This window comes from Bos indicus, chromosome 21, assembly GCF_029378745.1.
Source record: "Bos indicus isolate NIAB-ARS_2022 breed Sahiwal x Tharparkar chromosome 21, NIAB-ARS_B.indTharparkar_mat_pri_1.0, whole genome shotgun sequence".
Classification (NCBI taxonomy): domain Eukaryota; kingdom Metazoa; phylum Chordata; class Mammalia; order Artiodactyla; family Bovidae; genus Bos; species Bos indicus.
Window position 1 is genome coordinate 69,065,921 of NC_091780.1, and position 11,394 is coordinate 69,077,314.

General features: G+C 57.4%; 1 long non-coding RNA gene across 1 annotated transcript; it reads right to left on the bottom strand.

The window, feature by feature from the left end:
- Positions 1-2,182: 2,182 nt before the first annotated feature.
- On the bottom strand, positions 2,183-10,569 carry LOC139178364 (uncharacterized). Its single transcript, XR_011562782.1, has 4 exons — positions 9,963-10,569; positions 8,175-9,211; positions 3,434-3,533; positions 2,183-2,773 (listed from the first exon to the last, which is right to left on the bottom strand). It is a non-coding gene; the product is annotated as an uncharacterized lncRNA (long non-coding RNA).
- Positions 10,570-11,394: the final 825 nt, after the last annotated feature.

Here is an 11,394-nt window from a genome sequence, read left to right on the forward strand (position 1 = left end):
TCACCACACACTCACACACCACACACACACACCATACACCACACACACACACACACCACACACTCACACACCACACACACACACCATACACACTCACACACCACACACACTCACATACCACACACACACACACCACACACTCACACACCACACACATACACCATACACACTCACACACCACACACTCACACACCACACACACACACCATACACACTCACACACCACACACACTCACATACCACACACACACACACACCACACACTCACACACCACACATACACCACACACACTCACACACCACACACTCACACACCACACACACACACCATACACACTCACACACCACACACACTCACACACACCACACACTCACATACCACACACATTCACTCACCACACACACACACCACACATATGCTCACACAGCACACTCATACCCACGTGCACTCACACGCCCCCCCCCCCCCCGCCGCCGCCTCCGCGGGGCCTGGGCGGCACGGCCCTCCACTCGTCACAGCAGCCCTCCTGGGGGTCCCTCCGGGCCCCGCCCGACTGTCCGGGCCCCACTGCTGCCTCTGCCTCGCCCTCCCTCGGGCACCTGAAAGCCGCCGCGGAGCCTCACTCCACTCGCTGCTGGCCTGAAGGAGAGAGGGTCCTCCTGCCGCTCGGGCGGAGGGGCACCGCACGGCCGCGAGGGGCGGCCTGGGCCTCAGCAGCGCCGGCCATCTGTGCAGGCTCGGGAAGCCGCACCGTGAATGCGGACGACGGGGGGCTTCTTTTCTGGGGTTGGACAGCCGCCGCCAGGCCGCCCCCTGGGCGCCTTCCCACTGGGGACGTGGGCCCTGCGTCGCTGCAGGTTTGGGGGCCTTTTCAGCCTGTGCTTCAGCCCCTCAGGGCCCTCAGGTGGGCTGGCAGGGGGCCCAGGGGCCACCCAGGCCTGGTCTCCGGCTCTCCAGGGCGTCCTCTCGGGGCCAGCAGGGAGGCTCTTCTCCACTGCCCGACCTGTGAGACCACCCAACTCCACCCTAGGCTCACCTACCCCCATCCAGCCGACACACACACGACTCACTCACGACCAGACCCCTCTCAAGGCTGCTCCCAGGCCTGGGGGGACAAGCCCAGCCCAGGCCAGCCAGCAGGGGCCAAACCCCCAGAAGTTTGGGGGGTCCCAGCCCCCCGACCCCCACAAGGGGGCCTCCCTTCATCCCCTGGGGCCTCCCTGGGAACTGCCCCGTCCAGCCTTGCGCTTTGCTTGTGGTGGGGAGGAGGGAGAAGCCTCTGCGGAAGCCCAGCCTGAGGCGGCTCACCCCACCGGCTGCCGCCCCGACCCTGCGAGGGGTGCTCATCACCTTCGCGGCCCCTGAGCTCTGCGGCAGCAACGCGCTCCCCACCTTGAGTCACTTCCTCAAAGCCACCCTCCCGACCAGCCTGCGTGACCGTGCAGGCCTTCCCGGGCGTCCTCGGCCGCTCCCCCCACCCCCGCAGCCCTTACCACGCCAGACAGGCCCTGCGGAGGCTCAGCCCCGAACCCCACCTTGATCCCGCCAGCCCCACGGCCCCGCCTCTGCCTGCTCTGCTCAGTGTCCGACGGCGCAACTGTTCAGAGAATCCTTGGTGAGCGAAGGTTCTGGCACACCTGCCTGATTCCCTCGCACCCACGTCCCGCTGTGTGCTGGGCCGTGTCTTGCACTTGCGATCACAACGGCGCAAAGTGGACTCTGCTAAAGAGCAGTGTTTTAGTGTGTGGGAGGGGGTCTATGCAATTTTTTTCTTTTACTTTAAAAGTAGTTTGGGGGACTTCCCTGCCGGTCCAGTGGTTAAGACTCCACACTTCCAATGCAGGGGACACAGCTTTGATCCCTGGTCAGGGAACCAAGACCCCACAAGCCTTAAGGCGTGACCCAAAGAAAAAAGGTAGTTTGGTGCTTGTTAGAAAAGTATAGCCTGTAATGGACTGAGTGTGCCCTCCCCCCAGATTCACATGTGCACGCCTAACCCCCAAGGTGATGGCATTTGAAGGCCGGTCTATGGGAGGTGACGAGGTCCTGAGAGTGGAGTTAGTGCCCTAATAAGAGACCCCCGAACTCCCCCACCAGTGAGGACACAGTGAGAAGACCTCGACACTCTCTATGAACCGGAAAACTGGTCCTCACTCAACGCTGAATGTGCTGGTGGTTTAATCTAGACTCGCCGCCGCCAGAACCGCGAGGAGTAAATGTCTTTTCATAAGCCGCCCCGTGTGCGGGGGCTCGGTCACAGCAGCCCAGACGGGCGGAGGCGAGCACGCACACGACCCCTGTCAGATGAATCTGCAGTCTTAGAAGGAGAGCTCCTAGCTGAACAGGGAGAGCTCTGACGGTGGGGTGTCTGCTGACGGATGGCCCCGCCGACTAGCACACAGCGGGGACTCGGACCGTAACAGGTTGGAGGCTCCTCTCAGCAACAATGTGGTACCAGACCAGGCGGAACCCTGGCTTCCCCCAGAGCCCGCCTTGGGAATGCATCTTGATTAGGGAAGCTTGGGGCTGGAAGGCAGGGAGATAGTTTTGCATTAGAAGTGTTTGCTGAGAGTGACTCTGCAGACGGGTGATTTAGCTGGTAATCATGCCAGCCGTGTTGTTTATTCCTCATTAGAAGCCGCACCTTGTGGCTGGTTAGAGCAGCGAGGGAGAGACACACTCAATTAAGCTGGGTGAGCAGCATGCACAGAGCCGGCCGGAGACCAGGTACAGCGTGAGAAGTCTCCACGCAGGCGAGTCAATCAGGGCGCCCTAATTGGAAAGTAGTCATAAAAAGTAATTGAGTTTAATACATAATTTAGATCATTACCTGTTAAGTTAATGCCTCCTGCTTAGGTGTGGGGAGAAAATTATTTATCTGGTAGACGGGAGGATTTCATTTGTTTTTATAATAGAATGTTCGCCAATTGACTTTAATAAGAGCAGTTTGTTCAATCAGATTCTGAATTGGCGCGTAGGCTGGAAGTTCATATGTTAATTTGGACACGCTCTCCCTGGCGCTTCCTCCCCCGAGCGCCTGGTGTGTTCCCGGGGGCTCTTCTGCCTTCCCAGCCCAGGTCCGCTCCACGGAAACTCGGTCCGTGTCTCTGATGTCTGAGTGGGAGGCCGTTCGGCTCCTGAGTTCGTCTTCCTCATTTTTAGATTTAGAAGAAGAGAGATTAAAGAGATTGCTGCTTTACTGGTGGGCCTTTTTCCTCTCAAAAGCAGTCCTCTGGCTGCAAACAAGCGCTTCTGTTAAATGCCGAGGAGGAGCTTAATAACCACCCCTCACTGGAGTCTCCCTGTCTGCAATTCATTGACTCATCTGTCTTTCTCAGCAATTGTGTGAAGTCAGGCGCCCTCACTAACCCCGTTCCCACAGGAGCAGGCAGAGGGGCCCGGGACAAGGGCTGGCTGTGAATGAGGGCTTACCCTACAACTGCTGGGTGGGGAAGAAGCTTGGATCCCAGCTCCTGGGTGTGCAGCCTCAGGCTGGTCGGGTCATCACCACTCCGGGCCTCAGTCTTCAGACCTGCAAAATGGGGATAAGAAGGTGAGGTGTTGTGAGGATGGAGGAGGCCATGCTGCTGACTGTCGGTCCTGGCCCGCCTACTTGAGCAAGCTTCCCTGCCCCACCCCCGGCTGTGCACAAAGCAAGAAGGCACTTGAGTGAGAGGCAGGAGACCCTCCCCTTACCCCCTGCAGCCCACGGGAAGGTGGGGTCCCTTCCTCTCTCAGCCTCGGTGTCCTGTCTACAAAGCAGATGATGACAACCCCTTCCCAGGGGCTGCAGCTGCTGTTGATCCCCCTCCCTGCCCCCATCATCACAAGTCTTGCTGACAGGCCACGGGGCTTTCCTGGGGTTCACCAAGGAGCAGCTGGCCTGAGGACCCCAAACCCCCATCACGGGGAGCTGGGCTGGGTCGCCAACCCCACACAGCTCCTTTGTCAGCCTTGAGGACAGGAGGCCCAGGGCGCACGGCCTCCACCCCAGTGAGCCTCCGGCCTCTCCAGCCCCGCGCTCTGTGTTTCCCTCTGGGTAGGGATACTGGAGCAGGCAGCCATTCCCTTCTCCAGGGGATCTTCCCCACCCAGGGATTAAACCTGTGTCTCCTGCATTGCAGGCAGATTCTTTATCAGCTGAGCCACCAGGGAAGTGCAAGAATACTGGAGTGGGTAGCCATTCCCTTCTCCAGGGGATCTTCCCCACCCAGGGATCAAACCTGGGTGTCCCGCATTGTGAGCAGATTCTTTACCAGCTTAGCCACCAGGGAAGCGCAAGAACACTGGAGTGAGTAGCCATTCCCTTCTCTAGGGGATCTTCCCCACCTAGGGATTGAACCCAGGTCTCTTGCATTGCAGGTGGATTCTTTACCAGCTAAGCCACCAGGGAAGCCCACGTTTCCCTGGCAGCACTTAGTAAAGGTGAGCCCCTTCTTCAGCCCACGTCACTGCCCACTTCCTGTGGGGACGGCTTCTGGAAGGCAGATATCACTGAGACCTGGGGTGTGGGGGGTCTCCACTCTGAGACACAGATGGCCCCATGCAGCCCCCGATGGAGCAGGCAGCTCGGGATCCACCCTGAAACCCACGGGAGGCGGAAGCTGGGGGTCCCGGGGAGTTACACCCACAGAATGTTGGAATCAACATGTTTAGCTGTGAAGCCCTGAGGTTATATAATATCACAAAAGAAAACAGTGGTGTAGAACAGGGTTTATAAAATCTGGGACTTTTTAAACAGGCCTGGGACTTCCCTGGTGGTCCAGTGGTTGAGACTCTGAGCTTCCAATGAAGGCATGTTCGAACATGTTCCATGTTCGATCCCTGGTCAGGGAGCTAAGATCCCACATGCCACATGGCACAGTGAAAGAAAAAAAAAATAGGCCTGAGCCCTGGAGACACCTGAGATGCAGTGAGGGGGAGGGGAGGGGGAGGGGAGGGGAGGGGGAGGGGAGGGGAGGGGCGGGGAGGGGGAGGGGAGGGGAGGGGAGGGGAGGGGGAGGGGAGGGGAGGGGGAGGGGGAGGGGAGGGGAGGGGCGGGGAGGGGGAGGGGAGGGGAGGGGAGGGGAGGGGGAGGGGCCTTTCCACTCTGGAGACTCTGCCACTGCAGAAGCTTCCAGAGGAGAAGGGGGAGGGGAGGGGAGGGGAGGGGGAGGGGAGGGGGAGGGGAGGGGGAGGGGAGGGGGAGGGGGAGGGGAGGGGGAGGGACCTTTTCACTCTGGAGACTCTGCCACTGCAGAAGCTTCCAGAATCCTTGCCTCCCGCAGCCCCTCATGGCTCCCAAAGCCCAGGTGTGTACGCCTTCTGCAAACTCCCCCCACTCCCGGTCTCCTGACACGGCCAGGCTCGGCTCTGGACTTAGGGACGAGCTGGGGTACGTCCAGAGGAGCCCCCAGCTCACCCCAGGCTGCGGCAGCGGGGAGGCCTGAGGGGACAGCCCTAGCACAGGGCCCATGGGGAGGGGAGGGGGTGACTCCAGTGTCCTCCCATCCCCCACCATCCCCCACCATCCCCCAGGTGGCAAACGGGTAGCAAACGTCCCTCACCAAGCCCTGTCTGTCCCTGAGTCCTGCTTGGTGCCGGGCCCGGGGGCAGCTGAACCACCCAAACGGTCACTCGGTGACTCAGAGACAGGGTGGGCAGGTGCCCAGTCTCGGGGTGCTGGGACCTCTGGGCCTTCCCGGCAGAACGTGGAGCCACGGAGAACAACGAAAGAGGGAAGGAGTCCCCGACGGCTGGAGAGCCGCGCCCTGCCCTCCGCCAGCACCAGCCTCAGAACATCCCCACCCGTACCGCCAGGCACAGCAGCCACCAGCCGTGCGGGCCACAGGGCACTGGGCTCAAGGCTCACCGGGACCAGCTCATCACCTTTCACGTCAGCAGGCTTGTAGGCTGGTGGCCCCGTAACTGGCGTCATACAAGGTCACAGCCGGTGTCCGCCCGGCGGACCGAGGAGGCACGGCCCTCCGCCACCGAGAGGCCCTCGGCCGTGGCCACCGCTCCGGAACAAAAGGAAGAGCTTGTTTACAAATTGTCCGCTGAAATTTAAGTTGCCAACATTGGCATCAGGCCTCGCCTGCCAGGCCACCCGGATTGGAGGGTAATTTATGAAGATTGCTTTACCTGCGGCCGCGCTGGTCTGTGCCGGCAAGTAATTCACACCAGGCTCATTTCGGATGCAGTCAGAGACCCCCGTATTTCACCATGACAATGTAATCACAGAGCCACATTAAAAAGTCATTATTGTTTAGAATCCAGCTTGGTTTGAAAAACACTTACTATAAAATTCAACAGCCTTTGTAAATTACCGAAAGGTTTACTCAAGAATGCTAGGTGCCATGATTTAGACGGGGAACTTACCACGTTATTGATTCTGTGGGATTTTGTCAGTTCCTGCATTTACGGGGGATGATTAGTGAGTAATCCGAGTAATAAACCCCTCCCTGTTGGTTCGTAAATAACGAAGAATTGAACTTGCATCCTCAAATTTCCCAGGCAACCTGCTCCTGCTCTGAAGAGTCTGAGACTCCACTTTGGGCGGTATTGTGGGGAGTCTGGAACTCCATCGTCTGGAGGGCAGAGGACGGTGAGACTTTGCTTCCCGGCCCCTGGGAAGGGCTGGATGCAGTGTCCCAGGAGAGCAGCCGCTGAGCCAGGACTCTGCCAGGTGGGGTTTGCGGCTTTATGAGCAAGAAGTCCCTCATGGGCCACTGCAGAGGCTGGGCTCGGGGACTCCGTCCTGGGGAATCCTGAGAGCTGGGAGCAGCCATAGGCTAGCCTGAAACACGATGACCATGTGGGGCCTGGAGAGGCTGGGGACCCCGGAGCTGGGCCGTCAGCACAACCTCTGCCCCAGCAGACAAAGATGGGGGCCCCCCCAACGAGACCCCCATCGGTCAGCTGCAGCTGAGAACCCAGCTGCCCTGACCCCGGCCCAGGATTCGCCCTCAGCAGCCCGGGTCGCCTGGAACTAGTGGATAGTTTCTAGAACACCCTCCACGTCAGTCCCGCCTTAGGAGCTCACGGCACACACAGCACGTTGGAGACCCTGCCTTGCGGAAGGTGCTTTCCTGAGTTCTGTCGTGTTTCCTGCCGGCTCTCACACGCCTGTGACCGCAGCACACCTGCCCACACTCGTGGGGCTGCCTGGGGAGCAGTCTGGGCCTGCCTCACACTCAGCTGGTACCCTGCACATGGACACAGGGCTCGTGGCCCCCACACACTGACAGCTGCTCCCGGGGCACCTCGGGGTGGGCTGAGGCCCCACGGCGCGTCTTCCCCACAGAACCCAGCTTTGGACTGGGGCACAGGAGCCGCTAAGCAAAGTAGACGCTGACCTTGGAGACAAACTGGGCTGAACCGACGTTGACGTCGACTGAACCGAAAGTGGACGGGAAAGGAACAGAAGCCACGTGCTAACTGAGCCAAATGGAGCCCAGCTGGGAATGGATGAAAACCAAACTCCACTGGAAAGTTAGCACCGGGCGGGCGGTGGGTACCGGCCGGCCCCCGCCCACCGAGCTGGAGGAGAGGGCACAGCCAGGGAGGCACTGACTCTGCCTAGCCCTGGGGAGTGCGCGGGTCAGCACTGCTACTGGGAACGGAAAATTAAAGAAAATGCCTGCCGCTGGGTGTCCCCTAACATGCCTGACGCGGTCCACGGAGGACGTCTCCAGAAAAGCAAAGACCCAGACCTCGGAGGCCCCGGCTCATGCACGCCAGGCCCCTGAGACGCGCCTGTACCCGGCGCCTTTGCAGGGCTCAGGGCGGGGGGCACGCGGTGCACGCTAAGAGCAGTCCACCGGGAGGGACGGCTCTGAGTCCCGGGGCCTGGCTCCCGACGGGTGTTCAATTATCATCTGTTGAAGATGAGCGTCCTTGAGACGCTCTCAGCCGCCTCCTCCAAGCGCATATCTGGGACAGTTCTTCTCCTCTTTCATTTCCACCCTGAGCTCTTTCCATTTCCACTCTCTCACTTTCCACCCTGTTATCCTATTCTGCCACCTTAGCAGCTCCTGTTTTCTCCTATTTCTTCTTCGTCCCTGCGCTCCTCCCCCACCCCACCCTGACTCCCCGGGGATCTCTGGTCTCTATCCCAGTGTTTTATCACAGGATAGTTGGAACATTCCAAACAAATTACACAGGACGGTTTGTACTCACCACCCGGACCTACCAGACGTTAGCGTCCGGCTGTTTGCTTCGGGTGATGTTTTCAGAAGTGCTGCGTTGAAACGGAGGGGGCCCCGGGCAGCACCCACCCATCTGATCTCCCTCTCTTCTCTCGGCAGCCTCACTGGTCACGTCTTGCTATCTTTACCACAATATAGCGTGTTGTTTTGTAAAGATACTTGTATTTTAAAGCTTTGCACAAACGATATCAGACCCTGTGTGTAATTGCGCATCTTTTTTGTTTGTTTCTCCTTGGCTGTGCTGGGTCTTAGTTGCTGCGTGTGGACTTGGTCTGGTTGTGGTGAGCAGGACTTACTCTGTGGTTACGGCGCTCGGGCTTCTCTTGTCACGACCGCGAGCTCCAGGCACGCGGCCTTCAGTAGCTGTAGCAGTAGTTCCGGCTTCCAGGCCCTAGGGCACAGTAGCTGTGGCGCGTGGGCTCAGCTGCCCCACGGCATGGGGGGTCTTCCCGAACCAGGGGTGGAGCCCGCGTTCCCTGCATCGGCAGCTGGACCACCAGGGAAGTCCTCTTGTCTCCTCCTTCACGCCGCATCAGGTCCAGGGTGGCCCGCGCCCGCGCATCCTCCATCTTAAGGACCGACCTGTCCCCGCCTGACGCCTTCCCCTGTTCCGATGGGCCATCCTAGAGGGGCCGCCCACTTCCGGTTCCTGTGCAAAATGCAACCATGTCCCCAGAAGGAGAGAGGGACTTGCTGGGAGAAGGGTCTACCCAGCTGCAGGAGTGGGCAAATCTCTCTTCAAAGGGTGTGGTCAGTGCACCTCCCTGGCTTTGCCCTGCAGCCTGCTCACCGTGGCCCCTCTGTTACCGCGACCCTTAACCTCTGTTACCCCGGTGACTGTAACGCCGCTGCTCTAGTTTGCATCTCCCAGTTTCCGGGGGAGAAGGCACTGGCCGTTCAGTCACCTCTCTTGTCAATCGTGTGGTCACATCTTTGCCCTGTTTTAATCGATTCTTTTTTCCTGGCTTTTCATTTTATGCTTCATTATTGGAGTATAATTATTTCACAGCGTTGCTAGTTTCTGCTGTACAATAAAGTGCATCAGCTATTTGTATTCACATATCCCCTCCCTCCTGAACCTCCCCTCCTCTTCCCGATTCATCAGCTATTTGTATACACATATCCCCTCCCTCCTGAACCTCCCCTCCTCTTCCCGATTCATCAGCTATTTGTATACACATATCCCCTCCCTCCTGAACCTCCCCTCCTCTTCCCGATTCTCTGCTCTTGTTGTCTCACTGATTACTGTGAGATCTTTATATATGCTGGATAATCATTGTTCGGCTGTGTTTATAGAAAATAATTCCTCTTGGTCTGTGGCTAATTTTTTTTAACTTCTAACTTTGTTAATGGTGCTTTTTGTTATCAGATAGTCAAACTGATCAACTGCAGTTTTATGATTTGTGCCTGCATGTCTTGCTTAACAAATTGTACTGTACCTGACATCATAAAGCCATTCTCCTACAGTTTTTTCCTAACTGTTCTAAAATTCAACATTTCAGATGTTAAGACTTTAACCCACATGAAGTTTATTCTCTGTACAGAATTAGTTCATGACCTGAACTATTTTGCTTTCCTGTTGGTGACAGGTGACTACCTGCTGATCTGTAGCTGCCTTTGAGGCACCCCAGTTTCAGGGGTGTGCAGGTCTGGCTGGGGCCCTGCTCTCATCCAATGGCTTGTCTGTTCATGCAGTCTATCATAGCCCTGGCCCGACCCTTGATATTCGCTGGGACAAACCCTTCAATGTTCCATGCAGAGCAGAAACTCACCTGAGCAGGTGCCGTGAGGGGTGCCATTAGAATTTCAAATGAAATTACATTCAGTTTACAGATTATTTTAAAAGAGAACCAAACACTTAAAGCTGAGTTTCTCTGCTCGCGCGCTGTCTCGCCCCCAGTTAAATCTCCCTCTCCATCCTGTGGTAAGATCTCACTGTCTCCTCCCTGGAGGTGGTGCATGTCTTTCTCTACTGCTGAGCAATACTTCAACTGCTATTGCAGGGGCGTGTTTTTTCTTTGCACTTTGCAGTTAGTGATGGCTGTTGCATAGAAATGCCTTGGGTTTTTATACCTCCTTATATCAAACCTGATTAATTCTAACTGCAAAATTTTTTGAAAATTTCTTTATGCAGAAAGGTACGTTGTCTACGTAAATGCTGCCTCGTGTCTGCGTTCCTGTCCTCATCCGCTTTTCTTCCTGTCCTGTATCGCTGGTTGGACCATCAGTGCTGTAGAGAGTAACAGCCATGAGAGACATCAGCTCTCCCAGTCCCAACCTCCACGGGCTGCATCTGAAGTTTTAACCGAAGCCGGCGGTCTGCTGTGTTGGTAGCCGTTGCCCTTCACCTGTTAAGGTCACCTTCCTATCTCTAATCATCTGAGAGTTTCCACCGAGAAGGGGTGGACTTAAACCCAGTCTGCATCCTCTAAGATGACAGTAAGCTTACCTCCGACCACCTACTGATGATGTGAATTACATGAGATTTCCTGGCACCATTCTACGCTTATGTTCCTGGGGCAAAATCTCCTCGGTCACAAGGCAAAATCTCCTCCTTCCTGCTTATGTGACCGGTCAGGACGGCCGTGAGCCCACCTTCTGGGGCCTGCTGGCAGCCCCCTCAAACCCTGTGACTCTGGTTATCCCTGCCCTGCCCGCACCCAGGACGCTTACTGGACAAACTCTCGGAGGAGAAGGGAGCCCTTATCCAAGGATTTATCACTGATGATGCTCCTATACTGAAAAAATAGTGCCTGGTCCAGTGAAGAGGCAGACTCATTCTTTCCGGAGCAAACAGTTGGTGGAAACATGTCTGTCCCACCAGAGGAGAAGCTGTGTTACTGCTGGGCTCAGAGCCCAGGGGTCCCAGGCCCTCTGGGTTCTCCGACTGCCCTCCTTCCGCCTGCCCCAGGGCCTCAGAGTGCCCCTCCTTAGCACTGCCAGCGTCCACCCATCTCTAGGAGGACGTGTCCACCCCACAGCCCCTGATGGGCTCATGTTCCCCAGACAACAGGACACAAAGGGCGTAGCATAGCAACAGGCTGGGGTGCGGCCAGGCTTCTGGGACCTCCCACCATGAAGCTCTTTGTGCTCAGGGCCTCCCCGCAAAGGGAGAGGTGAGGTCCAGGGTGGAGGATGTGAGCCGAAGGGGGCACAGTGGAGAGGTGGTCAGAGGCATCCACGGGCCCACAGCTCATGAGACAG